At 42.2% G+C, this 24,397-nt stretch overlaps 1 protein-coding gene across 13 annotated transcripts in view; it reads left to right on the plus strand.

Moving 5' to 3' along the window:
- Nucleotides 1-24,397, plus strand: part of APBB2 (amyloid beta precursor protein binding family B member 2) — a 193,921-nt gene that overhangs the window by 10,796 nt on the left and 158,728 nt on the right. For 12 of the 13 annotated variants that reach the window (XM_086746723.1, XM_086746729.1, XM_086746726.1 and 9 more), the window contains exon 2: nt 7,970-8,108. The gene's annotated coding sequence lies outside the window, so the exon portion shown is untranslated. The remainder of the gene's footprint in view (nt 1-7,969; nt 8,109-24,397) is intronic. The other variant, XM_086746717.1, reaches the window with a different exon arrangement.

Here is a 24,397-nt window from a genome sequence, read left to right on the forward strand (position 1 = left end):
ATGTCTAGATCTATACTGCTTTGAAAACCCATGTGAAGACAGATAACCCAAACTTCTCTGAACCTTCCCCAAAAGGTTTATGTTGAGGCATTTGACCGTCTTCTCTGCTTCTGCTCTGTGCTTCTGCATAATCGTTGAAGTGTAAATATAGAGCTGGAAAAAATAACACTTGATCTGGTTGACTGTATTCCAGCTTGCACCAGTACTTAAGAAATATGAGCTTTGACTATAAATGAGAAATTTGAGTTTGAAACCTCTTAATTTTTGGCCCAATAAATCCTATTACTCCCAGAAAGCTGTTGAGGTTCATCTTTATAAGTCCTGAGGATGTTTTAAATCTGTGGATTATTTAAGTAACGCATGTGCCAAGGTTTAAAATAAGACTGCTAGCCCACACAACACGCCAGCGGTAAAACCAGGAGTGGACGATGTGGAGCTGATTCAGGAGATGCTGAGTGACTGATCCAACTTCAAACCTAACTAGTGTTGAGCTTTAGCTTCTGCTGCCTATGTTGCTTTTGCTGCTGTACAGGGATGGAAAATTCACAGGTGCTGATGTTTTCACTAGTATCATTAGTTCTCCCAAACTGATGGGGCACTGCAGCATTGGTATCTCATAGGGTGTTCTTGCTTGGCATGTTGTATTAGCACATCCCAAGTCTTCCCTGCTGCTGAATGTGAATGCTTGAGAACTTCCTCAAGCAGCCGGTGTTCACGCAGGGAACTGGGCTTTCCACTTTTTGGGGTTGCTCTTTGAACTGAGATTGCAAGCAAATGTTTTTGGCACGGGTAAATGCAGTGTGCTGTTATGGCAGGATATGAAGCCTCCTTGCAGATGGTGAGCTCAAAAGGAGGTGTTTAAATTCTAGATCTGTCGTGGTAGAGGATTGAGCTGAACTTGCTTAGATTTTTAAAACTGACAGAGGAGATGCTCTAAGGAGGGTAACGCACATACCCTGTGACTCACAATGAAGATACTGATGCTCCTAAAGGCTGGCTCAGGAAAGGCACTTGCTAGAGGGCTCAGGTGGAGGCAGGAGCTAGCACATAAATAGATCAAGAGAAATTTTAATTACACAGAGGAGTTAGATGATGAAATGGGCTGCAAAATGTAGTAGTAAAATAAGCCTAAATAATTTGCATGGAATTAGGCACTAACCTTGAAATAAAACTCCTCTGTGGAGCAGTGGGGAGGCATACTCTATACTAAGTCAATATAAACCCACTTAAAAATATTTTCTAGATTTCTTTCATTCCTCCCCTTGTCTGTTTTAAGGACAGGTCTGGATTTTCCCTAAAAGATTCTAGAAGTACCTAAATTGAGAATAAATGTGTTTTGTTTCACAGAAACTGAAGTTTGATACTAGGAGTTTCACACACAAGTTATGTTCTTTTGCATTTTCTTGGCCATGCCTAGTGTAGTAGTGTCTGTAACTTTTATTACTTCTAATTCAGAAGCATGAGCCAACTCACATGCTTTCACAGCACAACAGGAAGTTTTAAAAGGCCTTGAGAGACTCCGTGCAAAGCTGGTTGAATGGCCACAGCTGGTTGGTAAAAATGGACGATTAAAAATGACTATTTTCCAAAGGTGTGGCAGGCTCATGGATGAGCTGTGTTTCTGCCTCTATCAAAAGCTGTGGGTGAAAGAACGTTTTGTTCCAAGCAGAGCAGTGCACATGGATGCTTGGCTCTTCTGGAGGCTGGTGCAGTCTGAAGTAGAAAGTGCCTGCTGCATACCGTATGGAAAACCGTACAAAAATTATTAGTGCTTTTGAAACGGATGTTTTCATAGTTGTTAGCCATAACTAGAAAGTACCACAGTATCTTAAGCTCAGTAAAATTCCAAAACTTAAAGCAAAACAGTTCCTGTAAAAGACCCTCAATTGCAGAGAACCTCTCAGTTTTGCAAGGTGAGAGTAATGCAGCTGGAGCAGATCGGTTTTACTAAGTGGCTACTGAAGATTGACGGAGGCAAAGCATTGTAGTGAAAAAGATGTGGGTTTGATCCCTTCTGATGGGGAGCAGGTTGGTTTTTTTTTTTTTAATTTTTTCTTTTAAATATCTCTGTTGAGAAGTCTGACTCTAGCACTGTTATCTTAAGAGGCACCAGAGATGGCTTCAGAGATTGAACTGTTACTGTAGAAAGGAAGCTCATTGTAAGAATCCAGATCAGGAAACTTGCTTTCTTGCTTCTGAAGAAGGCTGGTCTTAGGAGACTTTTACGTGCTTATTTTCTTCGTGTGCTCATTGCTATTTCATGGTATAACAATTTCTGTGTTTAAAACCACCTTTTTCTTAAACCCAAAGATAAAAACTAGAGTATTTGTAATGTTAGCATGGAGCTGGCAGCTTTTAACTAGATGCTTTAAATACAAAGTTGAGAAATGGCATACTAATGGGAATTTTTAGATCTACTGGTTTTCCTGTTGTCACATGGATAACTCTATGTTAATCTGACTTTTGATAATTGCTGCCCTGACCCAGTTACTCTTTTTATACTGTCCTTTCCATATCAGGTCAGGCAAGCATAAACATCTCCTGTATGTTAGAAATGAGAAGTTATGTCTACGTGATGTCTTCAACTCCCTTGTCTCTTAAGGTGCCTCGTGCTGTCATGAGATAGCTGGCGTGTGATGTTAGACCTGCTCCTTGGCCTTGTAGGTGAAGTCATGCCGTCTGCTCTGGTGAGGAGGTGTCCTCAGGTGAGACCAAGGCTGGCTTTATGTCTGAGGAAACCCTGCATGAGAGGCGCAAAGGACAGGCAACGTGACAGGGAATGTCCCTCTAAAATAGTGATTCTGAGACGTGAATTTCTTTAACCGTATTAATTTTTTGAACTGAAAACTTTGGATGCAAGTTGCACATTGGTAATGATCATGTTGCCAGAGGAGACCTGTTGTTGTCACCATTCAGGCAAGCGGCATGTTTTCGATTTTACTGTTTTGAGATGGTGATTGACAGCTGGCCCGTGTTGTGAGGGCGGAAAAAGGTATTTCAGTGAAACCTGTGCTAGGCGTGTTTCAGCTGGGATGCCTGGCCTTTGGGGCATGGAAGTATGCAGCTTATTTGCTTCCATTAGTCTCTGATGCCCCTTCTGAAACAAAAGAATTGTCACCCAAGAATGATTTAAAAAGAAAAGTGAGAAATGCGATGTTTCCAGTTGTTGATTTCCCCCCCACATACCCCTTAAAAAGAAGACCGTTTTTTTTTTTAGTGAGGAATAATTACCATTTTCATTTTCTGAGTAGGGCCATTGATGATACAGAAATCACTAGTTAATTAGATTTTTTTTTTTTTTTTTTTTAGGATTAAAAGTAGGAGTAAGGAGTGATGATAGTATGCCAGACTCTTCTAGGTTGCTTTTATCAGAAGGGATCTGTTTGCCTGAGTATTCACTGGTAATCGTTATCTTTTAGGTTCTTCTGTCTTTTTCTCCAGAGGAAATAAATCCTACTTTTACCCTGCATCCTGATTTTGTATCAATCACTAATTGCTCTTCTGTTTCAGTTGGCTGTGACGAGCCACCACATTTGGGATCATAGTAGTATTGTTATTATTAAGGAACTCTATTGGCGTTTTAATTACATGTGCCATGCTTCTGAGCGGTATGAAAGAGATGTTACACACTGCCTGGGCATCCCAGTAGGCACAGGGAGAATAATACTTGGGATTTTTTTCTGTGAGTTTTTGAGTGACTGCTATTAAGACTGGCATGTGTAAGAAATAGCATGCAGAGCATTAGTGGCTGCTCCAAATGAACTTGGAATGTATAACCAGTACTGCTTTACTCCGCTAAATTCATTCTCATATGAAAATTGGCTTAAATGTGGTGGCTTAATTTCATGTCAGTGACCCCTTTGTACAAAGGTACCTTGCGTGACTCAGGACAGCTGCATGGGGTGCCTGAGGAAGAGCACTGCATGCCGCCAACCGAGCTGGAAGGTCTCTCGTGTCCCTTCCCTGGCACAGAGCGGCTTAACGCCTCCTCGCAAGGCTTGTGGCACAGTCGCGCTTCCCTGGAATTAGTCACTTGGCTAATTCTCAGCATTGGTGGGTGCTGGTGTTGATAACAGAGATAGAAATGCCATTGCTCTGGATAAGAGACTGTATAAAGAAGAGAAAATAACAGGTATATTTTGGTATGGAAAATGTGGGTTTTCTTGGGGTTGTTTTTCCTATTGGGAGGGAAAACCCAAACTTTGAAATGCTGTTTCTCAGCAGACTGCTCCTTCTTGGAGTGAGTGGACTAGAAGCTGTAGGAAAAGCTTTTATTTTCTTGGGTGATTAAATGTATTGTTTATTCTCCACATACGCATCAGACCTGTTTGTAATGAAAGAGAACTTCATGGGTTTTGAGGTGGGTTTGTTTTGTTGTGGTGTTTTTTTTTTTTTTTCTTTAAAAACAGATTTTAAACTTCTGCTCTGAGGAGTGTTTTCATTCTTTGCATATTTCTTGGGTTTGATTCTAAGAGAATATGAACATGTGCAAAAGTTACTTATTTTCCTAACTGGTAACAGCCCTGGTGTGTTTGAAGCACGGTGTTGTGTGTTTACAGAAGAAACAGTCAGTCTTTTGATATGTGAAGTTTTAAAACATATATTAAAGGAAAGAGTAATTAAAACCATGAATGGAAAATTGGACAAAATGCAGCATAAGTTTATCCGTACGTAGACTGTGCCAGAGTAAATGGCCCATTTTTTTTTTCCAGCTTAAAATGCAAGAGAAGATAGATATATTGATTTTTATCTAGTCTTTACTAAAACATTTATTATGGCATGAAGTGGGAAACTCTAAACTAGAGGAGCAGATCATTAGAGTTACAAAACAGTTAGTGGTCTGGCTAAAGGGGATGTCATAGAAGAGCAAAGGAGACCTATAGGCTGGAGAAGACTGGTGATGGGACATTGCCACAAAAACTTTGGCAACTAGAAGTTAGGAATGCGCAAAGGATGCGTTGATTTTGCTGGTATTAAATTAGATGTTGTAGACATGTAGATGTATCAAGCCATTAGGTAGTGCACTCCTTGCAGAGCCGCGTCGTAAATGAAGGCGGCTCTGTAAGTAGAGAGTGAAGATACTAGCGCAAGGATGAGGGATGGCCTCCCTAAATACTCTAGTGTATTTAAAATCTTCATGGCAGCAATTTGAGATTTTATGTATAAATCATTGGAGAACCTTTTATTCAAGTAGTAAGCTCTGTCCTATTTTAGACTCAAATAACAGTGTAGGAAATATGTTTTTCTTCTCTAAAAGAAGGCATTTGCCACCCTTGCTAATGATGTATGCTCCTTCTGAGTAACCCGTTGGAATTGGGGTGAGTAAGATCGACTGACTGTGAGGAGGAGTGCTAACCTTGGATCACTCAAGGTCAGCACTTAAATATAGCATTATGCATGCTTAATTCCATAAAAGATGTTGTTTCCAGCACCCTCAAAGACCTTTGGATCTGAATGGCTTGGGATGCTGCTATGAAGTTACGACAGGGATTTTGATGTTCTGGGAGAGCACTTTTACCTGCCAGAAAAATATTTGGTCCATTTTGCTTAGCAATGTCTGATTCTTCGGCTTTGCTTTTGGTTTTTTTAGTAGTACTTTAATGCCTGCTTAAACTTTGTTTTTGGCCCACTGATGCTGTTGGGACAGATGGACAGAAGTACTTCCCTCTGATGTAAGCGGCACCTGAATCGTGTTTGAAAGGCATGGCACTTTGTTCATATGAATTTATGCTGTCTCCCTCCCCAAATATCTTGCCATAGAGTTACTTGCTTCATGAAGAGCAGAAGCCAGACTCGTCTTTGTTTCTGCTTGAAGTATCTGGCTCTCAGCTGGTTTGGCTCTAGGCTGACAGCATCGAAGGATCAGCCAAGTTGGAGCGCATTTTTCATGCTCTTTCCTGGCAGACAGTGTGACCTTTCTACTTTTGGGATATTGTTTTTCAGATGTGCACCTTTAGTCCTAATGGTGCAGCTGGTACTCCTTTAAAATTGATAAATGTCCAAGAACCAAGAGAAACTACTTCTCTGATGAGAGGAAACTGAAGACTGAATGAGACTGGTGAAATGTTGAGATCAAGGTATTCTTTAGTTGAAAATATTCTCTCTTCACAAATAGCATGCCTTTATAGCAAGAATACAATTCTTACTATAAAGAAGCAGCAAAACGTGAGGCAAAATTACCCAAAGCTAAAGATTTATTGACTTTGCTATTTTTTTTTCTCTTCCCAAAGCAGATTGCAGTATGTTGTGAAGGAGGGTAGCTGTGTTTGGACTCAAAAGTGTTTAGCTGTTGCTTACTGACTGCAACGGGTTTGATACAGAGCAACGTTTAGAAAATGCATGGCTTTGTGTTGAAGGCAGGAGCATGGCAATGGAAGATTACTGATGGGGTTTGTACGTGATTAAGCGGGGGTAGAGGCAGGGAAGCTGTGGCACAGAGCAGAGGAGGTGTAAGCACGTGTGCTGTTTGGCCCTATTTCAGTCTGCCTTGGTGGACTGGGCCGTAAACATCTCTCCTCCTTCTCCCTTCGTGTGTTTTGCCAAGGAAAACGTAAACTTGCAGTGTTATTTAAGGTTTTTCTGTACAGGCATACCTTTTAACTGCAATCAGGACAGAACACTTCCCTCTGGTAACCTGTAGTAGCATTGCTTGTGTCCCGATGTGACCAGAAAATATAAAGAATAATATAACCTTTCCTGCTGTACAGCTTTTTCCTCCAAGTTCAAATGGATGGGAAAGTTCAACGTGGCAGCTGAGTTCAGATTTTTTTTTTTTCTTTTGTCAAAACAAATAATTAAAGGTTGCTGTTAATGTCTCATAATTTTTTTTATTTTTTTTTTTAAATACTCTGGTCATGTCAAATTGCCTGACTTCAGTAGTGGTTTTAGTGTTGTTTGGGAAAAGCATTATATTTAGAAAAACACTTTATTGTGGAACAGTTTTAACATTATATAGAAAAATAGTATTTAATGACCAGTAAGATGATTTATGTTGCTAAGGCAACCGTGTTGCAAGACATCAGAAGAAAGGAGTATGGGTATTGTGGATTTGTGCTGCAAAGGTGCCTGCCTTCAGTTCCCTACGTAGCCACATTGTTCTTAATCGCAAATGGATCTGTCTGCATTGGCAGCGCTGGGGAATTTAAGATGTGCTCTGATGTCTATTTATGTAAGGATCCCTGCATATATTAAATATTTGGTAACTGTCATAGTGTGTTTTGGGGGAAAAAGTGGAGGGAGGTGGCTTGAGTAATGTACAATTGACAGTAAAATAGATACGCATCAGTCTTTTCTAACTGAGTCATAGATTGGAGGCATAGGTGTCCCTGAGGCGTCACTTTCCACAGCCCCTGGGGAGGTTTCTCCACCTCGGTTGTTGGCTTTGAGGTTATGAGCTGTAAACCAGCTGCAAGCTAGTGTTTGGTCATGTAGATAGTAACTAATACGGTAGTTGCATCTGTAGAGATCGTGTGACATCCAGGAACTGGCACGAGGGAAATTCATCTCACTTGTTCGTTTACTTGTGGCTCAGCTCTTGTTTTATTATAGATGGTTAAGACAAGAAAAGACTTCATAAATGACCTCGAGTCAGTGCCAGGCTGTTTCTCCTTGAAAGACTAGCCAACAGATTGTTTAAAAACTTACAAACAACAAGAATTAGCAGCCTGGCAGCCTAAACTGGCACAGGCTTTGAATAGCACGTGCTTGGGAGCATTTCTCCTTTGTCTTGTCAGGATAGTAACATTCTATAAAGGACATAATGCTCCTGGCAGGATTTGCAAAGGCATCCAGTTGTGTTGGACTCCTGCTGCTGGGGTGTTTTGTTTTTCCAGAGTGCCTTTAGCTGCCTTCAACACCTTTTATCAATTTCACCTTACCACGGCATGGAAACTAGAAAGAGTTACATGGAAAGTAGCTGTCTAGACCCCGATTGAAGTTGCTTATGTATTTCCTCATCCTCTTCTCCCAGCAGGGACCTCTTTGGGCAGCAAGGAGGGGAAAGCCCACCAGCTCATCTGCAGCACGAGAGGTTGCGCTGTGCTGGAGAAGCATTCCTTGGTGCTGAGTGGGGGCTCTTTCAGTTGAAATGAGGAGACTTTCTTGAAAATGTAAGTTTCTGGGTATTACTGAGTAAAAAGAGATGATTTATTTTCTAAACTTACCTGATGCTCTGAAATATGCACAGTTAGAAGTTTAGTCAAAGTTGTAATACATCAGTACATTTAAATAAAAACCAACAAATGTTCATGGCTTTTTGTGAATTTCCTGTTCAGCTCTTTGAAAGAGTTAATATTGACATATTCTGTTCCAAACTCTTTCTTTTCCTTAATGTAGAAGTTCTTCTTTTTATACTGTGGTTTTTTGCGCCTTGAAAACTGCACTCTTAATTTTAAACTAACTTTCAGTAAGACAGGTCAAACCAAAAAGCTGAAAGCTTCCTTTCAGTGGTTTTTTTTTTTTTCCTGTTCCATTTTTTCCCAAACTTCCCCCCCGCTGCTTCTGAGGATTTAAGACAGAGAAGCTGGTGAAGGTTATAGAGTGAGGTTTGGGGATTAGCTGTAGGCATAGCCATTGCATCTGCAAGGATACAAGAAAGATGCTGCTGTGAGCTCTTGCACGAGCTAGTTGTTGAATCCAAAACAAGTGTGACTTGGAAACCTTCAAAGACTCCATTCAGGCTAAATGCAGTATGTAGTTTTGTGCTCATTTTCAGGAGCTTCAGGCCCACATCACTGAGAGCTAGCAGTACGAATACGTGGAGAAGTCAAATGAAGGATAATGTGCATCTTGCAGGAGCCAGTCGTGCTGTAACGTGGTGCTATTTCTTACCATTACAAAAGCAGTGTGTGGCAATCCTTGGTTGTAGAAGCTGGTTGTGGAGGAGGACTCTGTTCTGGTTAGTGTTTCTAATTGAGGACCCGCATATTTAATAGTTAAAAGAGTAATTTGGGAAAGGTGTCACTTATATGGTTTCGATATTGTGCAGTGTTGTGGCAGCTGTGTTTTATCTGTCTCTGACGTGAAGATGGTAATAGCCTTCTTAACTCAAGTAGAAGTTGTATAAATTAGTACTTCAGAAATTCTTATCAACTCTTAAGATAAAAGATACACTGTGGGTAATATGAATTACTGCTGAAGGAATAATGATGAGATGAAAAATGGAATATCAGACACTTTTAACTTAACAGCTGTGGTTTTTATGATAAAGACACGTAAATCCCTTCACATGAAACAAACTGCAGTTTAGGAATTCTTTTAAATATTTTAGCCTGTTTTGAATATATATTTATATTTTAAAATACTTTAAAATCTGAGAGGAAGTTTTCTTCAGGCTCTGTGAAATCCTTTGCGGAAGATGAGAGGGAGTGCTTAGAAAGCTATTTCTGACATTAAATGGCTTCTGAAAAGCTAAGCTGGTAACACCCTGAGTTTGGGTTTTGGGAGTTAGCATTCACAGGGTGGGAAAAGTTCTACTGAAAAGCGGCTGATTGCGCAGGGCCGGAGGTCAGCTGCTCTGGGGTGCCCTTTGGGCTCTGGCATCGGTCCCCAAGCGTGCTCTGCTGCTGGAGATGGGGCTGGCGGGATGCTGCCATCCCGGCTCGGGGCCAGCCACTCAGCAGGGCTGCTGGTGCTGCTGAAGCCCCTCCTCGGTGCCTCCCTCCTAACTAGCATGCCATGAAGCTGAACAAATTCCAGTGCTAGCCAAGCTTGTAATCAATTAGGCACAAGGTGAAAAGGATAAGGAAGAAAAACAGAAAACAATAGCTGGGTGTGAAACATCAGCAGGGCTTCATTAAGGGCCATGTGATTGACAGCTACTTGGCGTTTTCATTTGTGTGTACGCAAGCTGGACCAAACCTTCCACTGCATCTGCTGCAAAGGCTAACTTGATTGATTCCCCACGTCTAACCATTTTGACACATCTGAGGGTGTCCTCTGCTTCTAAAATAACTGATCCTGTATCACTGCCTTATCCAGTGTGGATACTTGCCTCCCCCTCGCCCCCAAAGAGCCTCTGGTCTAAACATTCAGACTAAACCTGACTTATTCAGGTCCTTTAACTTTGTTCTTATTTGGTTTATATCAGCAATTTTATACAGCTTTCTGAGGAGTTGTGAACTCTTCTCACAGTTTGTACTCAGCATGCCTTTTTTTCTTTTAAATAAGTTAATGCAAGGGACTTGAATCAGAGTTCAGAAACTCCTCCAGCCCTTGCTGTGGCTCAGTGTGAGAAGGGAAACCGAAGTCTGGAGGGAAAAACTGTTGTTACGGCAGAAGTAGTAATTTCTAATTAAGCCTTGCTATTCGGATGCTGCCTTCATGTTTCCTGTTTCAATCTCAAAAGAAGTCTGTGTATTATATGATGAATTAAATGGCTTTTTAATAAGTACGTAACTAGTATCTCCCAAACTCTGTAATTTAGGCACTTATGTGAATAATAGCACATAATATATAATAGCATGTTGCCTTCATTTTTCCAGACTGTAATAGAGAGGGCAGTGATGCACAAACGTATAACTAAATTAGGTCTTAATTTTTAGTACTTTGCAGCCGACTTTATATAGATATCTTTGTTTGTATTGCAGTGCAGTTGAATCACTGGAATAATACTCTGAGCAGTTAGGCTGCCCAATTATGATTGCAGTGAGTCTGCAGAGGTTAATAAATGAAACAACTCTAGATTTTAGTTTTCTTTCCATTGAGCAAAGTGTGCAAGAAGGCACAGTTAGGAAAAATCATCTGGTTTTAACTTACTGGGTTAATATACATTTGCATACTAACACCTAAAGCAATCTCTGCCTTTTAACCTTCTCTGATGGAGCCCTGCCTACACAACACAGCTCATGTCTGAAGGGAAGCATTGGCACCTGGTGTCTGCAGAAAACAACTGCCTCATGGCTGGGGCTTTCCTCTGAGAGGTTGGGCTCTGAGCATCTTCGTGCAAGGGAGCAAATGGTCCCAGTTCCTTCCACTTCCTGTGCCAGCACTGCCGCCACAGAGTTGTTGCGTGAAGGGGACTTTTATCCCTTTGTAATGGAGAGAGCAAGCTTCTGGAAAGGACTAACCAGGCACCTCCATGGAGTGTGTTTGGCCTGGGGTCTGTGAACATCTTGGGTCCTTGCAGTGGGTGGGATTTCAGGCAAGTCCAGATATTCTAATTTTCAGTACTTTTCCCCCCCTTTCTCCTTCTTCGTCCCACCTCCTGGCCCAGGATGCTGTCCACAGTTAAATGTTGAATATGATGATATACAGTTTGCTGTAGAAGTCAGGTACTTGTTTTCCCATTGGTGTCCTGCTCAGTTTGGCATCACCCCGATTCTTGCAGGAATGTCCTTTTGTTACAGCTGAAGTACAGCTTTTGTGCTTAGACTATGTCGTGCTTTCCCATCCTTAATTTCAGAGTACTTGTTCTTTGTTTCAGGCTATGTAAAAGTCCACAGACACCTGAATGACATCCTGAAAAATATGGACAGCTTTAGCTGTTCTGGAAGAATTGAAATTAAATTGGAAGGGTTACTATTTTCATCAGGAGACCACTAGTCTTAGGCTTACTTGACAAGCAACTCCATTGGTTTGTTTGAGTGTAGACAGCTGTTTTTGGGGAACTTGTCTTTTTATACATGCACTGTGCCCTTCAGGTATTTATTCTGCTCTGATCTTTGTAGGTCTTAAGTGGTCATCTTCAGTATATCTATGAAACTCTTAGATCTGGACAAGCTGTCTTTTTGTACAAGCGGTTGACTGAAGTGAGTTGGTGTACTAGAGAGTAAAACCTAAGGCAGCCCAGAGGTGAACGTAGACGGGAGCAGCAAGCAGTGAAACGTGATTTCTGTGACTGGAGTTGATGAGTTTCTAGGGGAAAAAGCAGAGGACTTTCAATTGCGTCTTCTTCACTGATGACAGTCATACCTTCCAACTAGACAGAGTTGTTAAGTGTTGGTAATTCACTATTCTGTGGGAAGAGGTAAGAAAGAAGGAAGGAAATTACAAACTACATCTCTAAGTATTTTACATTATGTGTATGCGCAGCTCAGTCGTTGATGTGGCACTACTGTAACACCTTTACTGAAATAATAATTGATGAGTTATTGTAACTACTGATATTCCATCCCTCACTGGGGGTTATCTGAGCATGGTTTGGTGGATAATTGGAAGGTGACCAATGAACTTTTTCCCAAGTGTAGAGTGACTTTCATTACATGTAAGGACTTAATTTCAATGATATTGGTATCAGGAGAGTGAGAAAACCTCGTCCTCATCTTCCATTTGGGAAGCAATGATGACTGAACCTTCAGTAGGGAGAGAAAGTGAATGGGCCCGCACAGACTAGAATGGGTTACATTACCTGGGCCTGTGTCTTAGGCCAGAGAGGCTTTTAAAAGGAAACCCTGTGGAGAAGATGGGATTTGGATGAGCTGGAAGAGATTACCCACTGGAGAATCTAACATCCTGGAAAAGCAATGACTTGTACAACAATTGGTGGATGAAAAGCTGGACATGAGCTGACAATGTGTGCTCGTAGCCTGGAAGGCTGACCATATCCTCGACTGCATGAAAGAAACGTGGCCAGCAGGTCGAGGGAGGTGATTCTGCCCCTCTATTCCACTCTTGTGAGACCCCACCTGGAGTACTGCGTCCAGTTCCGGAGCCCCCAACATAAGAAGGACATGGACCAGTTGGAGAAGGTCCAGAGGAGGGCCACAAAGATGATAAAAGGGCTGGAGCACCTCTCCTATGAAGAAAGGTTGAGAAAAGTAGGACTATTCAGCCTGGAGAAGAGGAGGCTCTGGAGAGATGTTATAGCGGTCTTCCAGTACCTCAAGGGGGCCTACAGGAAAGATGGGGAGAAACTCTTCAGTAGGGCCTGTTGTGACAGGACTAGGGGTAATGGTTTTAAAATAGAGGGAGGTAGATTTAGATTAGGTATTAGGAAAAAATTTTTTACACTGAGAGTCTTGGAAGACTGGAACAGGTTGCCCAGAGAGGTGGTGGATGCCCCATCCGTGGAAAAGTTCAAGGCCAGGCTGGATGAGGCTCTGAGCAACCTGATCTAGTTGAGGATGTCCCTGCTCCTTGCAGAGGAATTGGACTAGATGACCTTTAAAGGTCCCTTCCAACCCAAACTATTCTGTGATTTTATACTGGTTACTCTCCTAGCACAAAAAGGCAGATGACATGACAAATCTTGGTGGTCTGCAAAGACCACTTAAGTAACTCTGAACACAAAGAAATTGATCACTTTTGCTTGGCTTATGAAGTGCCAGAAAAAGACATAAAACTTATTTTTCTTCAGTTCAGAAGAAATTCTTCTGGGTTTGTCTTGAGGGCAGCAAGATGCTTTAATCTAAGGGCTATTGATTTATCTAAGCTTCAAGCCAGGGCATTAGTTCTCTGAGAAAATAGATCTTTGCCCACATATGACTCTAAATATATGCTTCCTGAGGTGAAGGGGTTGAAAAGGCTTTAGCAGCATGTGCAGTACTGAGAAAAATTATTATGGAATGTGTATGTTCCCAGATGCTGAGTATGCAATTTCTGAAACAATTTAAACTTTGCGCAATTTATGTAGAGACTCCTGTTGTGTCTGTTGTGTGTGGAGTGATGAGAGGAGGAGGAGAGCTTTGTGGCTGGGGTAGATGGCTTCCAAAAAGATCTGACAGATCTCCAGATGGAAAATGCACCAAAGTGTTGTCAGTGTTCTAGAGTGATGTAAGAAGTGGGTCTGAGATCAGTGAGTGTTCAAAGGAGAGGTTCTCTCTCTTCCTGAGTGGTAGCCAGCTCTGCAAAAGTCAAGCCTTTCCCTAGAGACCCTTGTGTACTGTTCATGTGGGGCTGCCATTCCCACTTGCATGAGGATCAGAGGCTCCGGTGTGCTGGGCCTTGTGACTGTCTGTATGGTCATCTTTCTGGATCTTGCATCTTTTTGGGTCTTGGTACTATGTGGTTGGTGCTTCCTTTTTTTTCTCAACCCAGGTGGCTTTGTGTGAGTGAGAGTCGGGAAAGGCAGAGATGAGATTATAGGGCAGGTAGAATCATGAAATCGTAGCATGGTTTGGATTAGATTGGAAGGGACCTTTAAAGATCATCTAGTCTAACAACCCCCCTACCGTGAGCAGGAGTATCTTTCACTAGATCAGGTTGCTTAAAGCTCCATTGAACTCTTCCAATGATGAGGCATCCACAGCTTCTCTAGGCAGCCTGTTCCAGTGTCTCACCACCCTCATCATAAAAATTTCTTCCTTATGTCCAGTCTAGGTCTACCCTCTTTCAGGTTAAAGCCTGGTCTAGTTTCAGCAAGTACTGCTACTCCTCTGCAGGGCTTTTTTTTTGCCAGGCCTGCTGTGGAGTGAGCTTCATCTGTGCCAGATAGATGGTGTGCTGCATGCTGTTTGAGACTGTGGGGATTGTCAGAGTGAATCAGACCCTGTGTCCCTCTCTTTCCAATGTCTTGTCTACAAGGTGTCAGTGCTGTATCTTTCCAGAGGAGACAGGAGGACCATCTCTGGTTTTTATAGGGTAATCTCTCCCATTGTTGTTTTATCGTGGTCTGTAATGGTTAGAGGTAGACCCACACCTTCAAGGTTGTTGATAAGTGAGTCTTAGTAATAAACCTTGTGTAGATGGAACAACGGTGCCTGGTCTCGGTCCTCACATAAAATGTGCCATGCTTTGCTTCCGTGACTTCCTGCAGGAATTAATTTTAGTTTGTGTTTATACACACACACATTCTTGTACAGGCAAACAGAAACTGCCAGACTTCCTTTTCCAAATAATTTTCTGTCTTATCATACTTGGGTGTATTTCAGCAGATTGGGATTGTTCAGGAAGACAGTCTGTTCTGAGGGGTTTCTGTTCCCAGGGCTAGGTATGTTACCTCTTTCTGAAACAGCTGTGACTCTGGCTGGTTTTGCAGCCTCTTTTAGGATGACGAGTACAGCATGTTATCTAGAGGAGTCTGCACTATTGTCTTCTAGAAGACGTGTTAGACTAACGTTATTCATCATCTCAATTCTGTTTGTGCAACACTATGGAATTCATGGTTCTGGTTTTGTGCTTTTTAAGCCATGGCTGTATCTTGAGCACAGACTTTGGCTCAGCTGTTCCAAGTCCCTTCCTAGAGCCTTTAATTAATGGTTTAATTAAAAATCCTTTGAGGTTTTATAACTAGCATAAAAGCTTGCATTCAGTATGCATTTGTTAACACTGAATTATGTTTTATATTTCTTGTCCATCCATGTCACTTATTTCTCTCTGCAGACTCCGCATGCTCCTGATCATCCTGATCACAGAATCATGTGGGTTGGAAGGGGCCTTAAAAACTGCCTAGTTCTAACTCCCTTGCCATGGGTTAGTGAAACTTTCCACTAGATCAGGTTGCTCAAAGCCCCATCCAACCTGCGCGTGAACACTTCCAAAGTTGGGGCATCCACAACTTCCCTGGCAACCTTTTCCAGTGTCTCACCATCCTCGTCATAAAAAAATATATTGCTTTACAGCAGAAATTGTAATCTGCTGATGTTCCTACTTTACATCTCCCCCTCCTGCAGCCTTCCTTTCCGTTTGTTGGACTATGAAATACTTTAAAACGCAAGGATGTGGGAGACAGGCTGCTGCTCATCTTTGCTGTTACGCACGCTGAGCCCTTATTCTCACCCTTGCTGTTGGTCTCCCAGCCAGGGTTTGGTACGTGTGCATTCCACCACCTGCCCATCACCTGCTTATCTCAGCAAGCAAGCCTGTGCTGCCCGGGGAAGTGCGCATGGCAGTCCTTTTTTCCCTCCTCCTTGGTTGGGTGGGCAACACAAGGCCTGCTTCATTCGAAAGTCTTCACAAACTACTGAATGTCAAAGCTGCTCTCAGACACTGGTGTGAGTGTCATGGTTGGCCGGGGTTACTTTGCATGGTGATTGGAGAAATTCAGGCTTGTGTGGGAGTTACTGGTGGCCTTCACACTGCAGTCTGATACGGGTTCTTTTCTGCATTGAATTCGTTTTGTAAAATACATCCACATTGATAGTCTTATGTGTGATGGACTTGTTTGAAGAATGAAGAGTAGTTTGAATGAATAAGACAGTGTCTTGCCTCAGTAATTACAGCGATTTAAGAATTAGGAAGAAAATTTAAAAATTTGCTTTGGCTGAAATTGTCTGAAGTATTTTCTTCATTGGCCAGTAAATGTCAGTTGCTTTAGAAGCATTAACAATTTGGATGTGTTCCAGCCTCATCTTCCAGCATTTCTTGTTCCTTTACCCTCCTTATTTAGCTTCATGCCAAGAAACACACCAGCTCTAATGACTCAGACAGGCGAACTCTATTTCCTTTCAGTTTTTTAGCCCACATGTATATTTTATATACACATGCATATCCTATTAACTTTTAAAAAGCCACTGTTTGGGATTAACGCTAAGCAGTAATGATGAAATTGGGTGTTTGATTCCACTGTGTAAAAACTTATAGTAGTTGAAACTTTTGGAAAGGGGGTTGTGTGTGCAGCGAGCTGTGGGTGCACAGCTGGGCAGCTGGCAGATGCTATTGAGCGTTCAGAACTATGAAAGGAGGGGGCTCATCTCAGGTTTCCAGCTGATTTCCACCACCTCACATCCAAAATTGATTGTTATGACTTTGGTTTCTCTGGGTACATGACCAAAAAGCATAAGCTTTGAAATACGGCTTTCCAGGTATTTTTCTGTAGGAGTCAAACTTTTTGTGAGCACTAAGGGGATAGTTCAGTATTAATTTTTAATGGCCCATGATGGCTTTTTAAAATCAAAATATGTAGTCCCTGTCCTGAGCTATTAAGGCTTTATCACTTTATTAAATAAAACATCACGCCAGAGTCCATGTACGTGGTAGACTTTGTGTAATGATGGTTAAAGTTCAATTTGATAACAGCACCCATTCATGTGTTGCTCTAGTTTTGCTGCACATGAACTTTAATTTTTAGAGATTCATATCTGTTCTGTATTCAAATGTTAAAAGAAATGTTGGGGTAGCTTCCGGCAATAAAACTAAACTGACCAGCTTTCCTGTGAAACTTCCAGTACTTCCTGCTTCTGTTCTGGCTTAAAAGTAATGGTGTTAAAAAACCACACTTTCTTCTGTCATTTCCACTTCGGATTTTAGCCAAAATGCGAAAGCAAGGAAGCGTTGTAACATAAAAATTTAGAAATTCATCGTGATCACTTTGTTTTCACATGACAACGGTCAGAGCTTGAGGTTTGTCATTGCTTTTATGTAAAAGATGCTTGTGTGCCTGCCTATACTTCCACGTATTAAGATCTCAGTGCGTGCATGTACAGATATATAGAGAGAGAGAGGAAAAAATGAATTTGTAGGAAAAAAACAAGCAGCCAAATAAAGACAAGTTCTCTGTAAAAATTGCTTGTCTTGAGGAACAATTGGAAGATTAGATGAGATAACGGCGTGTATGTTACTTTGGGGAAATTTATCAGGCAGCGTGTGAATGCTGCCTTGCTGTTCCTAATGGAAGCCCAGCTGCCAAGACCAAATGGTGACTGAGCGTTAGTCAATAATTCTATATGTGTGGGTCAAATATTTTCCAGCTCTTAATTGGTTTCTGTATATAGTGTGCTGATGGTACCCATTATTTCTCTTGTCCAAGATTGTAGCTGCTTTCTTCTTGTCTCTTTTTTTTTTTTTGTGACAAAAATGTCAATTACTTTAGAAGTATTGAGAGCTTGATGTGTTGCATCTAATTAATTGCGTCTTGTGTTTGTGATCCTCCCGTACATCTGAGGTGCAGAGGTGTTCAAGTGGTGTTCATTTAAGATAGTATAGTTATTTCTTTCCTTTATAGTGCTTGAGAAATTTGCCACATCACGTTTGGCATTTAGTGCTAGACTGCGGCGAAAATGAAGGTGTCTGGAAAAAGAGGATCGCTTCAATTTTGCGTTGTAATAGTATTTGCTAAATGAGAAAAAGTGGTGTCCTGCAAGCAAACCCTTGCTCTGCAGGATGTTTAGTCTGAATTTTCAGATCTGAAGTCCAGCTTGTGCTGTGCTCTTGAAAAGAAGTAGCTCAACTTCACCACACACAAGGCTACAATTTTATGGTAGGACACATTTCTATGAAACTGCAAGCAACTGGCAGCAGAAGCACGAGAATGGAAGAAATTTAAACCCAAGTTTTAACAGCAGTTAAGGAATAAGGAAAGGGTTAAAAAAAACAAAGTGGTCATTAGTATTGTCTATGTAAATGAGTATAGTATCTCAAATAGGTTTTATTTGTTGAGTTTAAAACTTGGAAGCAAGCTGACTTCAGACAGTGGTGTTTATGGCAAAGTAAAAATGCAATAATGCAAACAAATGGTTTTACTGACTGTTTTTAAATCTGGATACAAGCAAGCATAGCAATAATCCCCCTGAGTGAGATTATTACTGAGTTATACAACATTTCAAAATAGCATTTTGAATTTTACCCCACTGGAAGCAAGAACGATTACTCCAGTCCTGTGTCTGCATATTGTAGAAAAAAAAAAAATCCCTAATATCCAATCTAAATATACCTCGCTCTATTTTGAAACCGTTACCCCTTGTCCTGTCACGACAGGCCCTACAACAGCCTCTCCCCATCTTTCTTGTAGGCCCCCTTGAGGTACTGGAAGACCTCTGTAAGGTCTCCCTGGAGCCTCCTCTTCTCCAGGCTGAACAGCCCCAACTCTCTCAGCCTGTCCTCATAGGAAAGGTGCTCCAGCCCTTTTATCATCTTTGTGGCCCTCCTCTGGACCTTCTCCAACTGGTCCTTGTCCTTCTTATGTTGGGGGCTCCAGAACTGGACGCAGTACTCCAGGTGGGGTCTCACCAGGACAGAGTAGAGGGGGAGAATCACCTCCCTTGACCTGCTGGCCACGCTCCTCTTGATGCAGCCCAGGATGCGGTTGGCCTTCTGGGCCGCAAGGGCGCATTGCCTGCTCATGTTGAGCTTCTCGTCGAGCAGCACTCCCAAGTCCTTCTCCTCAGGGCTGCTCTCGATCCATTCTCCGCCCAGCCTGTATTTGTGCCTGGGATTGCCATGACCCAGGTGCAGGACCTTGCACTTGGCCTGGTTGAACTTCATGAGGTTGGCACGGGCCCACCTCTCCAGCCTGTCAAGGTCCCTCTGGATGGCATCAGATCATATGCCTGATCTGAGTCTGATCCAGTATCTTCTCTTGAGGTCAGGGTTTCAGGGAGCAGTTCTTCTGTTTCCTTTAAAGCTAGTGCTCTGGCAGGTGTTGTTTTAAAGGTTTTTTAAATGCAAGAATTGAAGAGCAGGGTGATGCAGTAAGTAGAGAACTAGGTTAGGACACTTGAGTTGGTGAAACCCTGTCTGTGCTTTACTGAATTCCAGCTGATTTCAGTGGAGTCAGGTTTTACCACGGGACTTCCACTCATGGTCAGCAATGCTGGGCAGGTGATGCTGCTTATATGATCTTTCTTCCTTTGCCTTGCTAAAGGATATGTTTTATTTAATGAAGCTGGTATACTGAACTAAGAATGAGGAATTTAGAACTTTCTTTTGCTGAAGTGATACCCAGTATCTCCCCAAGCAGAATGTTTCAGGTCAGCATTGCACATGCTACTTGACTGCTCTGTCTTGTTCAGTCAAGCTCTGGTGGAATTTAGTCCCCCTGCACTTGGTTATCATAGGAGGATTATCTGCATTGCACGTAAATGTGCTGTGGCTGCAGAGGAGATCTGGACTGGTCTCAGGCAATCTAGCTCGGGGCCAGAAGCAATGTGGTTCAGCTTGGGCAGCCTTGGCACTTTGGGCTGGTGCCACCTCAGGGATGGATCTCTGTGTTTTAGAATCAGCACCACTGGTGTTTCTTATGTGCTTTTGTACCTTAGTTGATGTAACTTGTGTTACTCTTGTTTTTACATTTGCAAGACTATATTTAAAGGAAAAGACTTTATAGGTTAAAAAAAAACCAAACCAACAGCTTGTTACAACAGTCATCTGTCCAGGCATTCTGGCCTTTGCATCTTTACTTTGTAATATGAATAAAGTTATAATATGTAAACAACACTTGGACTGTACTGTAATGCTATTTTATAGCACTGTAACTGAAAGTCTTTAAGCCTTACTGTTCTATAAATTGGCTTTGGGTTTCTGTGGGGAAAACAGTGCTGATGTATTCATCAAATTTAAGGGATTAAGATGAGGAGGCAGTTAAACACTGTGAAAAGTGTGTTTGAATTGCAGAAACACAAACAGAGTTGTATGAAAGATGTTAGGAAACAATCTGTTCTCTGTTACAGTTTTAGAGATCCACAGGGAAAGAGAGGACTTTTTTGTTTTTGCACACCCTGAGGAATGCGCTCTCTTGTAGGTGGGGTACCTTTGAATGCTTTTAACAGCCTAATCAACACATAAACAAAACCACCCCAAGGGCTGCTTTGTTAGTGGAAGAACTGTGCTTGTGCGGTATGCATTTCTGGCTGGATCCAAGTAGGGGTTTTTTGGAGGCCTTTTGCATTTTTTGTGGTAACCCTATGAACAAAATATTTGGAGAACGCACCCATGTGGTGTGTTCCTAGGTCTTCTCTCTTTTGTCACTGATCAATTGTTTGAAAACTGTGTTTAGAAAAAAAGTACCTGACTACCTTTTCAAACTGTATCTTTGACATATTTCTATGCTCTGCAGTTTTTAATATAAAGAAAAATACTACTGCAGTATGCTCTTAAGGTGCTGTTCAATGGCGGTGTAAGCCAGTGTAAGCTGGTAAGTTTGACAGTGATGCCTTTGTAGGCAAGCTTCAAGTATTAACGGTACGGGTTGCTGTGTAGTCGAACTTTTATATTAGAAGCAACTGGATGTGTTTCATGATTTCTAGAGAAAGTAAGCATTCAGTTCCCTGGGGTGAATTTCCTTGATTTTCTGTCAGACTCTTTCAAGTTTCCAAAAGGCAGCTTTTGTCTTGTAATAGAAAATAGTGCCTGACTGTTCAGGTTGGTGCTGAGAAGCAGGGAAGGCTCCCTGTTCCCCCTTGTGCCTTGAAGAGGCTGAGCACCTCGGATATGTGGCTTGTGCGGTGCTGCTGAGCGTCTTCTCCTCAGCTCAGTCTGCTTCCCTGAAGAGGACCAGACTGAGTGACTGGCCTTGGACTTGTCGCTGCATTTCCCAACTGGCCCTTCCCTGGTCATGGATATATATTTCTCTCTAGCTAGCTTATAGTACTGCAGGGATGCTGACAGAAGTAGTTCACAAAAGCAGAAGAGTAATGCTTTAAAGATAGTTCAAATTGTAGAAGAATTGAAATTTCCGTCATGCTAATATATAACTGTAGTACCTTCACTCTACCTTCAACTGATTGTTGGTTGGTTGGTTGTTTTTAAAGCCAGCCCAAGCACAGAGGGACCATTGCTGGTGTTCCGTTCCACTTTCATCAGGTTATATACGGCCTCAAAATGCAAACCCTTAGTGTAGAACAATACAGCAAAGCATTCTTATGCTCTTCCTTATGAATAGCTATGTTCATGTGGATTTTGGTTTTTTTATTGGTGTGGGGTTTTTTTTTTGTTTTGTTTTGGTTTTGGTGGTTTTTTTTTTTTTTCCTGTCCTAGTTCCAACCTGAGTTTTCTGTGGTTAATTAAATGTGGCTTTACTCCTTTTTCACTTACAGAAGCCTATCGTTTGTTAGCTGGGTCAGCTAAACTGTATGCACATGTGCTCTCCTTTCACTGTACCTGGAAACTAGATGTGTTTTTCTGCGGACTTTTTTGGCCTTTTGTGGTGTGGAGCCATTGGAACTGCACAGGGATTTTTGGTGTGTCTAATATAGTTTCTGTGCAGTTTAAGCAACTGATTGTCAGTGATACATTAACCCCATGTTAGAAGGAGTACTGAGCAGTTCAGATATCGAGTTGTTGGACTACTTGAGTGATCAGTAGAAACACCAACTTGATCACAACAAGCAAAAACGTTAGCTAAAATATGCTGCAAATGGAAGGAAAGGAAGCGAGTTGTTTTAAGGGACATAGTAGTTCTAGAAACATTTAGAGCAAAAGCCATCCAGAGTCCTCCCTCCTTGTTCCCGTGGTCTTCCAAGCATTTTCCTCTGCAGCTAGCTGTATTTCTTTCAGTAGCAGCCCCTGTGCTAGCTACCAGCATGGCAGAACTTCTCAAGGTGGACAGAATGGCAGCACTTCTGTTGTGCATGTGCAGTGTTTCCTTTCATGGACATCTCTGTTTCTGTACTGTAATATGTGGAAAGGAAGTATCATAGATCTGTGGTTTGATTCCTCTCCCCCACTCCCCCATTGCCTCTTGTGTTCAAAAGCAGTGCCCTTGCACAGGAGTATCACACAGAAAGTGTGATAGTGCGAACAGAAATGTGAGTGTATGAACAGAAATGAATTGGCGTTTTTCTGCCCTCTGTATGTATGTGACGATGGACTGCTAAAGGCACTTCACTGACACTCATGTCTTTCAGTTAGCAAGGGAAACTGGTCATGAAGACTGGAGCAAGGGCTGAAAGCAGGGAGATCCTGTCCTGGCTGTTGTGGTTGCTGATGGTGACCTTTATACTGCTGTGATTCTGGGAGACCCAGCAGCCATCTACAACTGGGTTAAGGCTGCTCTGCTTGATTGGAGCAAGACAGTGTTAACTTTCTTGGACCTACCCAGACAGCGTACCGTAGCTGAACAGTGTGCTATTTTGGGTAGGTACACTGAGAGGATGATTCGCCTTATCTGTTAATGGGAAGGGTGCTATTGCTCTGGAGGATTCTTGTCATTCTTGTGATAGAAGTTGGTCTGGGCTTTCACAAAACAGAGCCTTGATGTTTCTAGCAAAAAACCAAAGGTGTGAGGTACTAGTGTGGCCTCTTGTCCCACTGTGCAGTAGCTCTCCAAACTGCTTCTCTGGGTTATTGTCCTTGGGACTGTTGTTGCTGCAGTAATATATCAGCTGTCTAGAAGAAACTGCTTTCTACACTGTGGAGTGACTGCTGGCGTGTGCGTTTTGGATCAAAATATGATTAGACATTTGGATAGATCTCTTTCTTTTTTTAAAGCTGCTGGATGCCTCTTTCAGTTCTTCATCTCCCTGTTACTCCTGCCTTTTCTGAGCTCCAGCAGTGACAGTCTGGATCAAGCCATCAAGTATGGGGTGGGTAGATGACATTTTTCTTGAGGATGCTGTGGCCAAGGTTGGTGAGAGGCTGAGAATCACTCAGTGAGTGCAAAAAGGAGTTGACTGGATATAATGACTATCTCTCCCTACAGATGTTTGTCGAAGTATTTATAAAGTGCTTGTGAACTGAAGTTTGCTATTGCTTCAAAACCTTTGTCGGTGTGCAGCATGGTGAGTGCACAAGAGGTGCATTTTTAAGCTGGCATAACCGAGCAGAGAAGTAGTTTGAGTACAAGGAGGTGCCTCAGGGTAACCTCTCTGGAGGGATGCAGTAAAGTGTACCACCTAAATGGTGGATGATTGTGGTTCTTTCAGACATGACTTAACATGTCCAAGGGCGGGAGGAGTAAATATTTGAGTGTTGCAGTGTGCTTTTCAGAAGATAGTGTAGTTATTTCAGCAAAGCTCATTCTAGGTAGTTTCTAAGGAGAGATTTGCTATGAAGAGCATTCCAGGAGGCTTTGTTTGGTGGTGCAGAGGTGAACGTGCTGCAGGTTCGTTTGCAAGGAGCATGCCTCTGACTGACACACATCTGATGGTGGCCGTTTGTGATTTCTCCCTGTTTAAACAAGTTTAGTTGCATTAGATTGGCAGGGAGGAAGTTGAAGTACTCTGTTTTCCTTCGGTAATGTTGAAATTAATTGGATTTAAGACATCAAGGGAGGAATATAAGCCACACGTAGAAAAAATATTCTGGTTTTGCTGTATCTAACAAGCTTTTATTTTTCAAATTTATTACACTGTGTAATGTTATGCTTTACTAACCTGAAGTAAGCATTTTGGTGAAATTGAGTGCTCATTCACTGGCTTACCTATATCCCTTAAACTCAGTGCTTTGCAAGTGCTTTCTGTTCCACAGAATCTTTGTTTTCTTTATTTTTTTGGACTGTTGCCTAGTGTTGCCTTTTCATGCTCTTGCCCTAAAGTGGTGCGTTAAAACAGGACGGCTTTGTTCGTGCTCAGGCGCCGCCGTTTTGAGGGGAGGGAGTTGGTGGGAGGGAGTGGGTGGCTGGTGCTTATAGGCTCCTGGAGGAATCGGGCAAAATGGTGTCTATTCATGAAGCCCTAGTAGTAAAGTGTACCCTCCCTGGTGTTTCTCCACTGTTTTACTTGGCTCTGTGAATTGCCTGAGCCGCAAAGAGCTCCTGGCTCCGGGTACTCAAGGTTATTTTGGGTAGTTGAAGGTGGAGTGCCTCCGCCGTATTCTCTGTGGTCTCTGGGTACCAATGAGGGCATGGAGATCCTGTGCTGTGGGGCTG

Source organism: Chlamydotis macqueenii, chromosome 4 (genome assembly GCF_036417535.1).
Source record: "Chlamydotis macqueenii isolate bChlMac1 chromosome 4, bChlMac1.mat, whole genome shotgun sequence".
Taxonomy (NCBI): Eukaryota; Metazoa; Chordata; class Aves; order Otidiformes; family Otididae; genus Chlamydotis; species Chlamydotis macqueenii.